This window comes from Haliotis rufescens, unplaced genomic scaffold, assembly GCF_023055435.1.
Source record: "Haliotis rufescens isolate VD_foot unplaced genomic scaffold, xgHalRufe1.0.p SCAF_9, whole genome shotgun sequence".
Lineage (NCBI taxonomy): Eukaryota > Metazoa > Mollusca > Gastropoda > Lepetellida > Haliotidae > Haliotis > Haliotis rufescens.
Genome location: NW_025964383.1, coordinates 32,745,450 through 32,765,180, shown reverse-complemented (window position 1 = coordinate 32,765,180; position 19,731 = coordinate 32,745,450). Strand labels below are relative to the sequence as shown.

Sequence of the window (19,731 nt, the reverse complement as noted above, 5' to 3'; positions counted from 1 at the left end):
CCACACTCAATTGGGATACGATGACATACATCAACCAAGTCAGCGAGCCTGACTAGCCAATCCCATTAGTCACCTCTTACGACAAGCATAGTCGCCTTTTTAGGCATGCATGGGTTGCCCATTTCTGGTGACCCCCGTTGGATATTGTTTTCGATTATTGCTAAAAGTGGCATAAAACCAAACTCACTCACTCACTCACTCACTCACTCACTCACTCACTCACTCACTCACTCACTCACTCACTCACTCACGGGGCGGTCGGGTAGCTTAGTGGTTAAAGCGTACACTCCTCACGCCGAAGACCCGGGTTCGATTCCCGACATGGGTACAATGTGTGAAGCCCATTTGTGGTGTCCCCCGCCATGATATTGCTGGAATATTGCTAAAAGCGGCGTAAAACCATACTCACTCACTCACTCACTCACTCACTCACTCACTCACTCACTCACTCACTCACCCCTTCTACATATATATGGTATTGTGATCACATGATTGTTTGCCTATGTTTTTCGTCTTGATAATTGTCATGTGAGAAGTCTTTGAAGTCCACTTTAAGAGCGAGGATGGGGAACAGTTTCTGATTACGTTAATTCTTACGACCAAGATTTACCCTGCTATCAGGTGGTTGTGGTTCTGGGTAAATACTGGTAGCATAACTTCATGTACTCTGGTTTCTGTAGCAGATGAAGATAGTTGTGAGGAAACCAGCAGGGTGTGCAGTAAAGCAGATTTGTTGACAGGAAGACAGTATCTGGTTGAGTTACATGTCTGGTGTTATCAGAGCACAGGAAAGGAACGCCATTGATAGTCGGATATGCTGCTGTGTTGGCAAGTTTAACAGCCATGTTGGCGTGCGGATTGGTGTGCTTCGGAAATAAATTTTTATGATTTTGGAGAAAACATTGAAAAAATACCCAAAGCATAAGTGAAATGGTCTGATCCGTGACTTGAATTATTTCAAATTGTCCACTCAAAAAAGCAAAAATTTAAGAAATGTTAGGAACATATCGTAAGACTTAAATGTGAAGCAACATGTAGGCTAGCAAAAAATGGATGTCAGATATGTTTGGATGAAATGATGGGGAATTTGTCTGATGAAAGGTGACGCATGCAGTGTGACATCTTTTTGCCTTTGTGCTCATTTTGAGTATGTGTGACAAGTTTCAGTCACCTTTTACTGTTTTGTGATATATACTACTAAAAACAAGTTAAGGGCCACCCGATTCTTTCATGTTACTATAGTTAATATGTCCTGGCAAGTTACTATAGTTAATATGTCCTGGCAAGTTACTATAGTTAATATGTCCTGGCAAGTAACTATAGTTAATATGTCCTGGCAAGCCACTAATTTATCCTGGGTTCTGCAGAACAAGCTGAGCCCATTACATCCGTGATTCAAGTTTGTAAAACAACTGTTGTTAAGCAGAGCTCTAGATAACTTTTTGAGCAATTGAGTTTTTACTCTAGGGTTTCTATTTTAATTGGGTTATAACATTTTTCATTGGGTAAGCAATATTTTTTCACTCATCTATTTGTCACTCTATCAAATTAGTGAACATTTTAAGATTTTAAGATAAAAAAATTAAATAATGTTTTAGATATATATAACTGTTCTAAATATATAGGCTTGCCTCGGGAAGCAAATTAGCTGGTAATTGTGTCATGGAAGTTAGCTCCTTTGTACGCATGCTGAAAAAGCTTCATTGTGTATTTACACGTTGTTTTTATACATTTGAGCTTTTCATTTAATGCATGCGTTTCTGTATGCAAGGTAATTGAAGGTAAATGGGTTTTGAAAATTTTGGGGGGAATTTAACGCAAATATGCTGCTTATCTGTAGCTCTGTGTTAAGTCCAAACAAGTCATCTAACGAGAATGATAACTTGATATGGTAATACACAGTATAACAGGTACACTGGTATATGACAGTACGATTTTCAAACAATGCATATTGCACTATTTTTCCATTTCCTGTATTTGGTAAAAAATATCAAACAAGTTTCATTATTATTTGTACTTTTTAACCTAAACTCAACATAGCTATTTCTTCAAAATGACAAAATGGCGGAAACAAGGAAGGGATTTTCCCCCTCATTGCTATCTCCCCTGTATCCATGACTACAAAATGGCGGTGACTATAGCTCCCAATATGTCTAATACATATTGCTACCCGTGAAGATCGGCATTAGTATAGGTCTTCACCAACCCATGCTTGACATAAAAGGCGACTATACTTGTTGTAAGAGGCAACTAACATGATCGGGTGGTCAGACTCGCTGACTTGGTTGGTGCATGTCATCATATATCATTACGTGAATCGATGCTCATGATGTCAATCACTGGATAGTCTGGTCCATACTTGATAATTTACAGACTGCTGCCATGTAGCTGGAATATTGCGGAGTGCAGTGTTTAACAACAAACACCAAAAATAAACTATTATGTATTGCAAAACAGATATCTGTGTAACAATGTTTTGCAATACAGTTTTTTGGCCAATACACAGCCATGTAACCTATAATACATTGGGGGGCGGTCGGGTAGCCTAGTGGTTAAAGCGTTGGCTCGTCACGCCGAAGACCCGGGTTCGATTCCCAACATGGGTACAATGTGTGAAGCCCATTTCTGGTGTCCCCCGCCATGATATTGCTGGAATATTGCTAAAAGCGGCGTAAAACCATACTCACTCACTATAATACATTGGTTTCATTATGTTGTGACTGCTTTCTTTGTTGTGTTGCAGTTCAATAGTTCATGTTCTGTTGTGTATTGACTGTAGAAGTCATTGACCTCACCACAACCCTTGAGCTTGCTGTCTGCCTCAGAAAACAGGTTGAGCAGATAGTGGCCCTGTTAGAACCGTCAATAATCATAATGATAATTATTTGAACCTGCCCTTGACTTTCATCATCATAATCATAATGTTTGTCTGCTGGCTTGTGTCCCATTTCACCATTTTGTCTATCTCATTTCAGGGAGAATTATGGTCGTGACGATCTACTCCAAAGTCACATGATCGAGTCATGTGATCACCTCAACAGTGTGCAAGAAACCCCACAAGATGGCCGACTTGGAGCTGAAGTCAAAGTTTTGGAGTTTGGAAATTCACCGAAGAGTGTATTTTGTGTTGTTGCAAGTGTGAACATATTTAACAGACCTGTTTTGTGGCAATATTGACAGTGATTACTTCCCATGATGTATAAGCCAGATGTCATGTGTTGCTATGGATACAAAGATTGTTGCCCCGGGTTATGGCCTCAGTTACCATGGAAACAAGAACGGAACCATGGAACCTACCCATTGTTATTCTCCATGAGGGTTAACCAATTTCCATTCATTAATATTCCAATGATATTCATTATCACGTCACAACATGTCTGACTGTTTTCTAGGAATACGTAGTCGCCATCACCATGTAGCTTTGTACATGCCTGATGGCTTAGGGAGCATGGAGTGTCACGTATACATCTAGTTAACATTTACCTTCATTTGTACCATTGCCATGGAAACGTATATTCATTGATAAACATAGTAAATATAGAAATGTTCCTTCTTTCACATGGTGGGGGCATGGGTGGACCAGTCGTCTGAGGCACCACAATTCGCTGTGCAGAATTGTCCCTTGGGCCTGATAGAGAACTATGGGTTCTTGTTGGTTAAAAACCCGGTTCACTCCAAATGTGCTTCTAGGTTTGTCATCACCATACTTGAGCTTGTGGGTTTCCCCAAAGTGACATACGTCTGTGACCTCCATCACTTTGGGCTTTCGTCCCACAGCTGACGCGCCGTGGTGTACTTTTTCAAAGTGGTGTTAAACCCAACTCACTCAGTCAAATGGTGTATAAGTTTTCAAGATAGGATCAACGATACTAATGGGTGTTAGTACTGTTCCAAGCTTTAATCTGTATTGATACACCTCTCTCCATAAGTTTTGTCATGTTTATTTGGGCTGCAATAGGTTAATTATTACATTCTATTCCAAAATTACAACTGTGCTGCAAGAAGCCACTATGTTACTTATATTTTAGGTTTTTTAATCATCAAAAACATCTGTGTCTATTTCTGTTGACAGATGTCATTTACATTAAGCGTGGATGTTCTGTAGGATTACATATTCGGGTATTTTGTGGGTGGGGTAGCCTAGTGGCAAACTCATTTACTTGTCACACCAAAGACAGGGTTCGATTCCCCACATGGGTACAATGTGTGAAGCTCATTTCTGGTGTCCCCTGCCGTGATACGGCATGAATATTGCTATTAGTGACATAAAAACATACTCACTCACTCACTCAGGGTATTTCAGTAAGGAAACATACCGCGATGGTCGTCATCTGTAGGTACATGTGTACTTGGGGACAATAAGATAATATGAATTACGTTGTTTTGTTGTGAGGTGAGCAGGGGTGAAAATCTACTAGTTAATTTATTATGGCCCTATCTGCAGATCATATGGTTTTCCCGCTGGTACTCATCAACCCTTCAGCTGTGGCTTACATGGTGAAACCTCGATAGTGAGGACCTTGTTACTTTGGCAACCCCGATTTTCACCAAGACAAATTAAGCAGTATGCCAGGTACCTAGAGGAGTGGGGTTGGCACCCTCAACAGTGCTGTCTGTAATATCAAGGTTTCACTGTATGGGGAGTACATAATTCAGGTTGAGAATGCACTCATGTACTCATTTACTGATGTATTGATGTACTGATGTACTTATGTATTGTACTGATGTATTGATTTACTGATGTATTGATATACTGATGTATTGATGTACTCATGTATTGATTTACTGATGTACTGATATACTGTTGTATTGATGCATTGATGTACTGATGTATTGAAGTATTGATGTACTGATGTATTAATGTACTGATGTACTGATGTACTGATATATTGATTTGCTGATTTACTGATGTATTGATTTACTGATGTATTGATGTACTGATGTATTGATTTACTGATGTACTCATGTATTGATGTACTCATGTATTGATGTACTAATGTACTCATGTATTGATGTACTAATGTACTCATGTATTGATGTACTGATGTACTCATGTATTGTGTTCCCATCATAGACATGAACATGAAACCTGTATTTGAAAATAATATTTTGTTATCCGTGGTTATCCATTATTGTGCAAACATTATGAACAAATATGATTACACATACCATATCATTGTCACAATATGTAGATACAGAATTGACAAAAAGTAAAACCTGTCATGTTTACGAGCTGTTCCATCTTTAAGGACCCAAGCCATACAGATCTGGTTTAGTTGGAATAAGTTTATCACCTCTGATCCTATACACCGGTAAATAACATTTACATTTTTCTTAAAACGTAGCATTCATGACCCTATTATATGATAAGTGTAACATGGTACAAAGTGGCACATCAGTACCTGAGTGAATGGTTACCATGGTTACAGATATATCCCACTCATATTCATTTGGTTAATTAAATGACATTTATCACAGAGAATGTCTAAGAAAAGTTTGACCTGACTCCTGTCCTTGGGGCAGGGTCTGAGTGTATACTTCTCATTTTTTTATAGGAATAATCAGATAATGGCATTCAATTTAAAAATATACTTGACTTAATTATGGAATGGGTTTTCTGTATAGTAGAAGGACAAAAGTATCTCTATCGAAAAGTGGAGTAGAATTGTATTGGAGGAGATTGTGTTTGTAAACTGACACTAGACTCCATGGCCACGGGGTTGTGTTTAGATGAGCACTGTGTTGTGTAGTTGTGGTGGCTCTGACAGTCATTCAACAGCAGTGGAAGAACATTTAGAACATGGCAGCAGATGGACACTACTGGTTGACAATAGGGCTGGAAGGTAACTCGGGTACTCGGGTTGGGTGGGTACTGACTTGGACCTGGGTATTCCGGTGGGTACCCAGGTCCTAGTCAGTACTGACCCGACCTGACCCGACCTGACCCGACCCGACCTGACCTCACCCGACCCGTGATTAGTCACGGGATTATATTGTATATTGGCCAAAATTGTCTAGAACTCTATAGTTACACTGTAAGTGACAAATGTTCACATTTCTTTCTGACTATGCACAGATTCCCTCTCACTTTATATGTTTGCATAAGGTAAAACTTCAATTTATCTGTAAATCTGTATTTAACATGTTAAAAATTTCCTCAGAATTTACGAAAATATGAACTGTAATAAAATCAAATTTTGGAATCTCAGATAAATCTGTGAGTTAAGCCACATGCAGTCCAAGTCGAGTAAAACATGGTATTGTAGATAAGCAGGTAGTGATCACAGGTATAACAGTAATGTAAAACAACTTCCTGTATGCACAAGGCTGTCAAACAGATAGACAGATACTGTCCCTCAAAAAAATCCCCCCGAAATCCAACAGATAGGCAATTAACAGTCCAACAGATAGGCAAATAACAGTCCGTCACATAAGCAGAAGTTAGTCCAACAGATAGGCAAATAACAGTCATTCACATAAGCAGAAGTTAGTCCAACAGATTAATTAATTGGCCATCAGATAAGCAAGAGTTTGTCCCACAGATAGGCAAATAACAGTCCATCAAATAGCAAACGTATCCAGCAGATAGACAAACTGACATGATCACCAGTATTAAGCAGATATTATGACAAAACTTGAAACATTATGCAGACTGCCAGAAACAGATGAGCAGGATAGATAAGCAGTGAGAAGCTTAACAGACCTTGTGCACTGCTCTGATAAGTCCTGCTACACCCTTGAGTAAGCAAAGCAGGATAAGCAGAGGCAATGTAATTCATAAGGAAGTCGCCATGGCAATTGCTTCGCAGGTGCCTGTTTGTGTTGAATGACTGTCAGGGGTAGCCAATATGAACATTAATACCTTGAAATGTGTTTCATTGTGTGCTGGGTTTGAAATATCTCTAACGCTGAAATGGTCAGAACGTCTTACTGTGCCACCCACAGAGTAGATCCTAACACTGACTACGTTTACCTATACATGGACAGGCCTAAGGATAGTTTGCAATTCTAGTGTTACAATTTGGAATTGATTGAACACCGATTTGTTGTTCGAAAAGGGATTTGAAAATTTCAGAAATGTTGTGTATGTGTCGCTAATGTATACTGAACAAAAATAGTTAGGGATCATGAATATTTTTGGGGTATTTTTAAGAAATTGTGTGCTCAGTCACTGCAAAAAAAATATCCCCATAAATATTCATGATCCCTAACCTTTTTTGTTCAGTATAGGTAATTTAGGCTTTAGCTGGACACAGTACTACTGGATGATATTGTTCTGCCTCGCTATGGGTTAAGTCTTAACACTGATTGTACAGACACCAACCCCCAACCCCCAACCACTACCCCCACCCCCACCCCCACCCCCACCTTGTGTCAATACCCCTTGCCACCTGTACACACTTGTATATAGTCCAAGCATCAGTCAACTAATAATCTACCAAAATCAGCAGTGCCAAAGTATTTTATATTTTTCTTTTCTTAAATTCAATTTTTTCATTATGTCATTTAGTTTGAAACTTAAGTTGAAAGCTAAGCAAATTTTATGGGTTTATGAAATTGGTTTTCCGCATATTTGCTTTGACTTGAGTGCATCATGGCGTATATTAAAATAATTTCGGGGTGGTGAGACTGAATGGGAGTTATAACATCCACATCAGTGAGGTTATTCATCAGCAAGTTCATATTTAGAGTTATTGAATCCCTTCTCAAGTTTGCTATGCTCTGCAACGTAACCACATATAAAGGTTTATTTTAGGCCACAATTCATAAAAAAGGAACCAATTATTGTAAAAATTAAAATGTGTCAAAATTGATGTTTAGTTGGATAATTAAGACAAGGAGTCTTTGTTGAAGTCAACTTTATTATATATACTCCTTCACATTTCATTGTGCCTTATGTCTGAAAAGCATCCTAGTGCATGATACACAAGTGAGATATGACACGTATGCATGAGACACAGGTGAGATAAGACACGTAATGCACATATTTGTGTCATGTGTCACATATGTAGCATGTATTTCTAGCAGTGTTTTAAATAATTTCTGCAGCCCGACAGAAACGTCACCACCACAGGAAGGCGGGCAGGCAGTTATTTCACACACTAATCACTGGACGCATAAATGATCTCTGTACAACAGAAGACAGGTCAAAATATTACATCCCTTCAAATATTAAAACGTTTTTCAGTTGTATTATAAAGTTAATTTTGTTAACAGATATAGAAAGGAAAAAAGACAACATAATGCCAAGCCGGGATGTATCTAGGCTCTCTCAGCCAATGTTGGATCAACATAAATGGTGGAGAAAGTTTCAAATTGGAATTAAAGATATCCCATTTCACATTATAAATGTTGACGTAATATAAGTAGCTTCGTCTATGTGACTTTTCTTGGCATTATAGCTTTGAAAACAATGTGAGAGCACCTAAGTTACTAAAATATAGGAAACTTACTACAAATGCCTATTTGGCTCCTCAAAAATGTTTTTGGCCAATTTGCCTGCCAGGGGGTTTAAGATTCCACATTAATCCCTGCTGGCATACTTCAGGATACTAATTGTATAACCACTAGGGATGGGTATTGGAGGCTTAAAGTGTATCACAATATTTTGCAATACAAAAGGCCGTATTGGGATACGTATCACGATATATTGTATAATTCTAAATTTTCAATTCAGAAGCAATCTGATACATTAAGGTGTGAACTGAAGTTCATAAATGGAACAAAACAAGATGCTGGTACAACATAATGTTTACTCAGTCAATAAATACGCAGCCATCTTGGGGCCCCGCATGCTTGCTAAACACATTAAACACATGATAAAAATCCCAATTTGAAATATCCTGATATATCGAGCATGAAAAAAATGATATTGTGATACGTGTCGTGGAAAGAATGAACCTCAATTTCCTGATATTCCGGTAATACCTCACGCCCTTGGTAACCAGGGAATGTTTTGTGTAGTATAAGGGAAGTATTTTGTCAACTCAACATTCCTTGAACCAAGTCTGAAACAGTTGATGTTTTTTTCCTTCAAAATATTATCAACAATGTTAAGCCCATTCCTTATGTTTTTTGTCCCTGTTACTTTTTCAGTCTGTCTCTATCCTCCTCTTCTGTACAAGGCAAGGGCAGATAACTCTAAATGCATTTAGTGACTAATGTTATGATGGGATCCTAATGCTGATTCTCAGTACCTCTCTGAATCGAAAATATGCAAGTCATTTATGATTTGGGAGGATGCGATTGACTGTAACCTACATGAAGATAATGTCCCTTAGATTTCATGGCAAGTCACCAGAGATGGAAAGAGGGGTCGGTTACACCATGATAACTTGGGGCTCTGATGTGCTTTGCCCTCGAATTCAAATATCACTTAGTCTAACAATATACGGTACACAGAAAATCACAATAGTAACAATTCAGATGTAGCTTTTACTAATTTTATATATTTTTGGGTGAGGAAAAACCACTAGTCCTTGAGATTGTGTTTCCGATGTATCTCTGGATGGTGGACTAGTGGTGGATTTTATAGCATTTACTTGTATCAGTAAGATTGGTTTGTGTCACAGACTTGAACAGAAGAGTTGGTCACAATGTTTCAGTTGATTTCATGTAAGTAGACGTATTGTTCAATTTGAAAACAAAAAGTAAAATGGCAATGATGTCTGAATTACTTGATATTAGGGAGACTACTTACAGTGTCTCAAACATTGTCCCGTTGTATGCCATAGCTCTGTGTGTCTTCACAAACTGTCTGTGTTGATGATCAGTTCATAGAACCAACTCGGAAAGGGGTGAGACATTATTCGTACTCATATTTATTTTCACTTCATACTATTCTGTAGTTTATTTGTTTGTTTTGTCTAATCAGTCAGTCGCTGTGATGCTATTGTATGTAGTCCCGAAGTTATGATAATCAGTTTATTTCTAGAAAACAAATATTTACAGCTGTATACTTGGTTCAAATATGGTCTCATCATATCTTGGTTTCTCCCAGTCTATAACCACATGATCACATGATCAATCACATGATCTGTCACATGATCTATCACATGATCTATCACATGATCTATCACATGACTTTCTCGTAACCAAGTGATAAATATGTTTACTATGGGATAAATATTATTTTTATTTCATATCCCAAAAACTTGTTAGCAACAATTAGGAAGAAACGTTATCATTTCTTTTGACATTATGTCCAAGATTATTTTCTGGTGATTTGGAAGTTTTACCCAATTAAATTTCGTGTGATGTTAATGTGAGGTGGATTAAGAAATGTGGCACATTTGCCAAATTGTTTGCCAGATAAAACCAAGTACTCAAGATACAGATAGATTGATGTCATTGGTTAATTGACTTAAGCATCAGTTGGGCCTGACTTCCTTTGTTGTCCATTGTTTGCTAGAGATGATCTTGACACCAAACAATAAGCACAAAATCAAATACTCTTAGATTAGATTAGCGTATTCATATTTTCCAGCTGTTTTAATTTAATGGTCTGAATACAAATGTTCACATATTATGTGATTGTGATACTCTCAGTCATGCCCTGAGTAATTGACTTACTGTACATATATATATACAATAATGTGCTTTTTCTGATGACAGCTGATGTGATTGGATTGCATTTTGTAAAATGATTATATAAATAGTATTAACCAATTACTTTCAGTTATATGTAGTCTCTGTACATTGCATAGCCAGACCCTGCAATATATCAGCCTCTTTGTGTGGAATCTTGACATGTTACGGAGATAATGGTGAAAGTCATACCTTCCATTTGTTCATGATAACTTTATATTGTCGTGAGACAGTAGAATGACATCATATTGTCACGAGACAATAGTATGACATGTTGTCACGGGAACAATAGTATGACAAAATATTGTCACAAGACAGTAGTATGACATCATATTGTCACGAGACAGTAGTATGACATCATATTGTCACGAGACTGTAGTATGACATAATATTGTCACAAGACAGTAATATGACATCATATTGTCACGAGACAGTAGTATGACATCATATTGTCACGAGACAATAGTATGACATGTTGTCACGGGACAATAGTATGACATAATATTGTCACAAGACAGTAGTATGACATCATATTGTCACGAGACAGTAGAATGACATCATATTGTCACGAGACAGTAGAATGACATCATATTGTCACGAGACAATAGTATGACATGTTGTCACGGGACAATAGTATGACATAATATTGTCACAAGACAGTAGTATGACATAATATTGTCACGAGACAGTAGTATGACATCATATTGTCACGAGACAGTAGTTTGACACTCTATTGTCACGAGATAGTAGTATGACATCATATTGTCACGAGACTAGTATGACATCATATTGTCACGAGACAGTAGTATGACATCATATTGTCACAAGACAGTAGTATGACATCATGTTGTCACGAGACAGTAGTATGACACTCAATTGTCACGAGATAGTAGTATGACATTCTATTGTCACGAGACAGTAGTATGACATCGTATTGTCGCAGGGCAGTAGTACGGGACAATATGGCATGACAAGACATGGGAAAGTTGTCATTAATATTGCTGTTGATTTTGGAGAATTTGCAGAAAAGTTTGATATTGTCCAGCAGTTTCATCAGCATTCAACTGTGTAAGTCTCGTCATTGTGTGGTGCTTATCGTATGAAGTTATAATAATAATGTTCATGTTGGATTACACTGCTTCAGATTGCCATAAGGCTTGTGTCATGGACTCCTGTAGAGACAAGTGGGTCTCCAAGACCTATGTCACTGATGCCTGGCCCTGTGCCCTGTACTGCCAGTACCAGGTCCTATATTTCAGGTACCAGGTCCTTTATCTTGGATATTGGGTCCTGTGTCGCAGGTACCAGGCACTATATATTGGATATAGGGTCCTATGTCGCAGGTACCATGTCCTATATCTTGGATATTGGGTCCTGTGTTGCAGGTTAAAGGTCCTATATCTTGGATATAAGGTCCTATGTTGCAGGTTAAAGGTCCTTTATCTTGGATATAAGGTCCTATGTTGCAGGTTAAAGGTCCTTTATCTTGGATATAGGGTCCTATATCACAGGTACAAGGTCCTTTAACTTGGATATAGGGTCCTATGTTGCAGGTACAGGGTCCTATATCTTGGATATAAGGTCCTATATCACAGGTAAAAGGTCCTTTATCTTGGATAAAGGGTCCTATATCGCAGGTACCAGGTCCTATATCTTGGATATAAGGTCCTATATTTCAGGTATCAGGTCCTTTATCTTGGATATAGGGTCCTATATCGCAGGTACAAGGTCCTATATCTTGGATATAGGGTCCTATATCGCAGGTACAAGGTCCTATATCTTGGATATAGGGTCCTATATCGCAGGTACAAGGTCCTATATCTTGGATATAAGGTCCTATATCACAGGTACAAGGTCCTCTATCTTGGATATAGGGTCCTATATCGCAGGTACAAGGTCCTATATCTTGGATATAAGGTCCTATATCACAGGTACAAGGTCCTATATCTTGGATATAAGGTCCTATATCACAGGTACAAGGTCCTTTATCTTGGATATAAGGTCCTATATCACAGGTACAAGGTCCTTTACCTCAAATGCCAGGCCCTTTATCACTGATTCAGGTCGTTTGACCCAGAAATATTCAATCCAGTCTGAAGCTCTGTAACAATATTTTCTAAATCTGCATGTCTAATAGCCTTACAAATTTAGATCTATTTAAAGTGGATAATTACACAATGACTACATAATAATTCCGACATAAACTTCGTCTTTGGCTTCTCCAATACAGGCACATCTGTGTATTGTTGAGATCAGGAGAGAGATTCAGCACCTAATGCCAAACAGTGTACAAGAAGTCTGGCTAAAATCCCTTGTATGAGATACAATATGATGCATTTATGAAGGCTCTTTGAAAAAATGTCAAATGTTTTGCAAAACATCCCACCACCCCCTATATGAGTTCAGTATTAAAAGAGCTTTATTTGACATTCCTGTCCAGGGTCGTGCACCGTTTCTATTGAGCCCTGAATGAGGATATGTTGTTATTTGTCATGTATGTACACCTGGAAAAAAGTGAAGCACCATCCCCTGATGACAATGACTGACGAAAACCCGGGTTCCATTCCCAACATGGGTACAATGTGTGAAGCCCATTTCTGGTGTCCCCTGCTGTGATATTGCTGGACTATTGCTAAAAGCGTCTTAAAACCATACTCACTCATTCACTCACTCACTCTAAGTTTCTAAACATGTCCTTATAACAATAGCAGCTGAGGAAATGTTACAAAACAAAATGGTGGACTCACAACTACATTGAAGTGATTTGGTTTCCGGGGTTGCACTAAAGCAGGGTGGTTGAGGACTTGGACGACCAGGAAGAACTTCAATTTACTGACGTGTTGCCCTGACAGCAATGGTTTGTACACTGTAGCAATCATGAGTCAAGTTAGATGGAAGGGGTCATGTCAATAGTTATCAGGTCATTTTTTTATATGCTTAATCTGACAAAACGAAACTTGATGTGCTGGGGATCCAGGCCAAGTCTTTACTGAGCCCCGTTCCACAAAGCATCTTAGCGGTACAATTGTCGTAAGTGTATGTGACAATATGGGAGTTAGGATCGTCTTAGTGATAAGACCACTTTGTGGTAAGCTGTCAGAGGGCCCACTTGCACAAAGCAATCTTATCGCTAAGACTGATGTAATTCCCATCCTTATACACAGACTTACAATCATTGTAGCGCTAAGATCACTGGTGGGTTTGCAAATGGGTCTGACCTGCACATTGCAAAGGTAAAAGAAGAATTATTTAACAGGCCGTGTTTGATTGAAAATGGACTTTCTTTATAATATTTGGCATGTGTGGTTTGGCTATTGTTCAGACATTTGTACAAGAGGTTTTTCTTTATTAATTTAAACTCAAATCAACCCTGACAATATTTAAAGTAAAATATTTTGAAACAGCTGAAACACTACATGGAAACGGTGTTTTGATGAATATATTTTTGTTTTCTGTTATGACTTAGGGTAAAGTTTTTTTACAACATACACCCTGCACAGTTTTTAACTGAATTCCTTTTGTTTTCCTATGCAGACTAATGTCCTGTCAATGTTAGACTCTCATGTCAATGGATTTCTGTTTTTCTCCAGACATTTGAAGTTGTCACTGTGGAAAAGGTTATCCAGAGCTTTTGGCATGACCTTTTGTAAATGGTTGGTAGTGTGATAGGGCTTCATTGTACAAAGCATCTCTAGCTCTTCAATAAATTGTTGATTGTCATAATTCCCACACTTTAACATGTTGTTATGATACACGTAGAGCTAAGATCACTTTTTTGAATGAGGGATTTGACCTCTACAGAAAGTGATCGTAACTCTCATCTTGTCAATTATCATAATGTCCTTACCTTAACATGGACTTACGATGATCGTAACACTAATAGTTTTGTTGAACAAGGGCTTGGGCCTTGTTGCACAAGTGGTCTTAGCTCAAGATTGTCAGAACCCCGGGGCCCATTCCACAGAGTGATCCTGGCGCTACGATTGTTGTAAGTCTATGTTAAAGTACCTGATCCTCTGGCGGCAACATTAGGACTGTTTTAACTGAAATAATTTAACAATTACGTTTAGGATAGTAGTAGCATTAGGATCAACATTGTGACTAGGGGCTCACTCCCTTCACATAGACTTACGATAGTCGTAGCGCTATGAATTTGTGGGATGAAGCCCAAAGGATATGTCTTGCAGGTTGTTTATACTGTATAAAACATGAATTGTTCCCCCTTATTCCATGGCACTCTTTAACTAGTCACCTGTTTCTCTGTTTTGTAATACACTTAAAATGTTTGGTGGGTCTTTGAGGAATGGATGCGGTTTAACTGAAGATGTATGGTAATAACTCTAACAGGCACCAGATCTTCAAATTACGAAATAGAAGTTTGGTTTCTAATTACCACTTGGACTCCATTAAAACTGCTTTTGGCAAAGAAATTGAGTTGCATTTCTTATGAATAATGGGCCTAAATTTAAATTGGGTCCATTATCATGTACAATAACATTGCTAGGGGATTTTGGGGCCTAGCAGGAGAAAATCTCCATTTAGACGGGGTTGATGTCATGTACTCAAAAAAAGAGGTGTCATGGTGTTTGTTTGAGTAAAAATAATTTTGGACATTGAAGGAACTGCTGTACCTGAAGTAACAAACCACCAAACAGTTTAGAAAGAATGGTTACACTGCAGGACTATTGTATGTATGTCAATCATTGTGTGATTGACACCTGCCAATCATGAGATTGACAGAAATATATTACAATGTATCAATAATGTTGTACATTTGACAAGTAATGATTGGAGATTTAATGACCCAACTTTGATAGTTGTTTGCTCAAAATTATGATGATGATGATGATGATGATGAATACAATGTGCTACTGGCTTTCTTGCTTTGTTTTAACCTTTTAACCCCTATTTATTGTCACTCGTTTTATTGACATATGTCTCTTAATAATTATGTGAATGGAATCTTGAAACATGTCAAGGAAGGCTGTCACAGATTTCAATTTGGCAAATGCGAATCTTTTTGAATAGATCATGAGAGTGGTATGGTATTTGAGATATTGCAGCAGTCATTATCAAGAGGGGTGTTTCAATGATGTGACATCTCTTGGACTACTTGAAAATATCTTTTGAAAATTTCATTTTGGAAATATGCTGAAGCCTTCATTAGATTATGTTATGCCTTATTTTAATGATCATTCAATTTTTGTTTTAAGCTGACGAGTTCTTTATGCCATTTATATCATGATCATGACTTTTCACAATCACAATATTGACATCATGGAATTGCTGGCGATCTGAGTTGCAAGAGTGTGTGAGAAGTCCCTCTGTGTATCACGCGTATCACTAAACACTTGTTGGTATTGGTTGGTATCTTTGCGTTACATCTGCAAGAATCAAAATGCCACATTTCTTTCAGTTTATTTAACAAAGACGTACAGCAAGGCTGTAAGGTGCGGATGTTCACCAGCATAGTTCGTGTGATATACTGCAAAAACAAGTTAAGGATCACCCAATTGCATGACCGATTAACTGTAGTAATATGAAAGAATTGGGTGATCTTTAAGGGTTTTTTTAGTGGTATTATACATGGTCCTGTTCATCTGATCCTGTTTATCATTTGAGTTCCAGCTGATCAGATCCCGTCTCTGTATTGACAGGGTATGAAACTCCCCAAAATTTCAGCCAGACCACAGGACTGGCTAGCTGAAATACTTGCCAGCCCTGACCAAAACCTGCCTGCCCACTATAATCATATGTTTCTCAGGATAAGCTAACGGGATTTCTTTTTGGTTACATTTTATCATTCATCTTTACATGTGAATTAATGCTTATCACCGGGAAATATTTTGAATATTTTCACCTATGAAATATAACCTGACCGTCGGGCAGGGGGATTTGAAAATCTGGCAGCCCGAGTTAAAATCAACCCGTCTCGGACGGTCGGGCAGGCAGGTATTTCGAACACTGGTATTATACTGTCACGACTTAAGAACAGGTCGGCTTTGAGCCACATCGTCCAATCAAATATGACTCCTAAGGAAAGGGACGTGTGGTAACATGCATGTTATTAGATATCACGTTTACATGACATGCAAATAATAGGATTACTTGGCATAGTCCAGTGGTCTAAAGAGCTGCAACTTAATATGGATGGTTACCTCCCTTTACAATACAGGATCTGCTGATCAGAACCAATTTGGCCCTCTGGCCTTCATTTAGATGACATTAAGTAATAATTGTTCAAAGCGGCATTAAACCAACTCACTCACGTCTGACTCTTCATTTCACTGACAATCAATGGTCATGTATAGACTGATGTATTGAATGAAGGTGTTTTATTGGACTGCTTGTTTGGGTTGTGTGTTGATTTCCCCATGAATCAGACACCAGAGGACACCTTGTAGAACTAGTTTTAACTTATGATGTTGCCGATATGTAATCAGTGAAGGAGATCCAAATATACAGGAGACACATGCCGTTTATTGTAGAAGATGTGAATGTGTGTGTAGAGTGCTCTGTCATGAAGCAGTTTGTTATGTACAATTTGGTTCTGAAATAATTCTCCTTCTTGTCAGTAATCTTGTGTTAGCAGCTCTTGTTAAAACAGTAATTGACATATTTAGCACCCGTCTCCTAATGACCATTATCCTGATACTAAATTATCCCACCTCATCCCCATCAACTCCTCAGGATCTGAAGCGATCAGTTTCTTAACATAAACACTTAGCAAATGCCCCTTTCCGCTTTGATCTTGGTTATGTCAATTGTGGACGGAGCTGCTATCTTGTTACTGGTCTTTAGACAGGTGCGACATCACGCCATTGTAGCCTTGCTGTACTTGGAGATGGCTTTATACCAAATAAACAGTAGTTAGGAAGGTAATGTAATGTAACCATATAAACGTGTGTACATTTATAAGCCGCGTGTCCTACCTCCCTCTTCAGTAAGGGAGATAACTCTGTCCTACATGCTGTGTACATACGTCGTAGTTGGATCCTAACCGGCTCATGTTTTATTTTATGATTCAATAAATGCCTTTTGTATCTCAAATGATTGTTGTCATGGATATTTTTCTTGTGATGGACACCGCCTCCGTGGTCTAGTGGTAGACCTTCCGCCCAGAGAACGGAAGGTTCATACCTAAGGATGTTAAAAGATGGTACTTGTTGTTACCCTGTCTGGCGCTCGGCATTGAGGGGCTGAAACAAGGACTGCACCAAGTCTCTTCTACCAGTTTAGGAGATGCCCACATTACACTACCACCACCAAATCTGTCCACTTCCAGTATGCATAACGTTCCCCGCGACAGCTGTAAACACGACGTCTCCCATCCACATGGCAAAGCATAAAACGTGACTTGTCTCCATCCCAGTTGTGGCCATACTCTGTGACCTTGACACCATTGATGTCGCAGCCGATGATGCAGGTCCATCAAAGTAACACCTCGAACTGGTCATCTAGCAAGCACACCTTCAGCGCTTAAATGGCTGATATCCTACACAATCCTGGTATTGCCTGGTATAGTTGTAGGGGTGGCCGTGGTGGTTCTTTCACGTAAGTGATGTAGCCGTATGGATCTACCCTGTGCTCTTGTAGTGACACGTGGTCCACCGGATCTGGGAAGGTCCCGTGCGTCTAATAACGGTTCCACAGTCTTGTAATGGTGCTTGGTGCTACGTGGAAAAACCTGGCTGCAGCTAAAGATGATTCTCCTGTTCGCAGTCGGCCGATGGCATTGGTAAGTTGGACTTCTGTCAGTCGTGTAATATTTTCGATGTTCGCTTGGTGGAAGATTGTGATGGCATGCGTTTTCATAGCCCAACAAGTGACGTTGCACGTGCATGTCATGATGGTGTGTTTCGGCGCCAGGCTCTCACGTGTTTGTGTTTTTGCGATATTTCCATCAAATTTCTGCAGTACCTCATATTTTCCACACAAATCAATCCCAATCCATGCAGAAATGACCAATTCATCTTTTTGTATTAATTTGTATGGAGATCAGCAACATTCTGTCAGATATTTACTAGGTATTTTACTACTTTTGCATTTCTTTTTTTGCAGAGTATATATTCACTCACTCTTGCACATTTTTGCATATTTAGGAAACATCAGCTGTATTAGACATATTTCAGTCCTTTACCGTTGGAAATCTTTTGGAATATTTGCTTCATTGTATTATGAAGGTAATTCATGATGCAAGTGTAATCCAGAACTGGTAAGCTTCTCAGAACAGAACACTATATACCATGGGTGCATCAAGTTATCCACATGCGTTAATCCCTTGTGAAGATCTGGGTTAGAACTGCTCTTCAGCAACCCAGGTGACTAACAGGATCAAGTTGTCACACTCGCAGACTTGGTTGATGCATGTCATCGCATCCCAATTGCATAGATTCATGCTCATGTCAATCACTGTATTGTCTGGGCCAGATTCGATTATTGACAGACCGCTATCATATAGCAGAGTGCAGCGTTAAACATCAACAAACAGACATTAACCATTGGCCGAGTAGATGGTCAAACGTTCATTACATGACTGCCTTGTTTAGATTACCAAAGATTGCCAGCAGCCATGGTGGCCGTCAAATAAGAATTGTGAGAGCAGTTTATGAGACGTGTTTAAAGGTAACCACTATGCAGTACCGAAAGGAAATTATTTATTTATGATGTTTCATGAATTATCATAGTTACAGGAGGAAATATGAGAAAAAAAGAATTCAGAACTTCAACAGGAAGAGAAAATCAAAACCTGTCACCAACTGATAAACTCAACAAGGAGTCAAACAAATAAACATAATTATATGTATGATGTAAAAGCAGCACAAACTGTGGTCGTGCACAAAATGTTTATCATAATTGCCACATGAACTTTCCCCCTACACCTCACTCGAGATACTCATACTGGAATCTTTTTATCAAACGCTATACCTCTCTCGTAAAGATTTGAAAATCCTCCATAGCAGATCAAGTCCGGTAAATGTTCTAATCCTTTAATTGATGAATTTGCGGCGTTTGAACCCTCTTTTGAAAATAAAATGCTACCGATGACCAAAAACCCTTCTTGTCATTGTAATACTCATGTGATTTGTCATGCCACACAGCCCACATCCTGTAAACAAAGTCTGGATCCACATGTGCCATACA

The 19,731-nt window shown here is 38.6% G+C and overlaps 1 protein-coding gene across 2 annotated transcripts in view; it reads left to right on the top strand.

Annotated features, from left to right (window-relative positions):
- The window catches only part of LOC124111151 (ras-related protein Rap-2c-like), a 43,060-nt gene extending 35,731 nt beyond the window's left edge, over nt 1–7,329 (top strand). For both annotated transcript variants that reach the window (XM_046470764.2, XM_046470763.2), the window contains one exon: nt 2,976–7,329. The gene's annotated coding sequence lies outside the window, so the exon portion shown is untranslated. The remainder of the gene's footprint in view (nt 1–2,975) is intronic.
- The last annotated feature ends 12,402 nt before the right edge of the window (nt 7,330–19,731 follow it).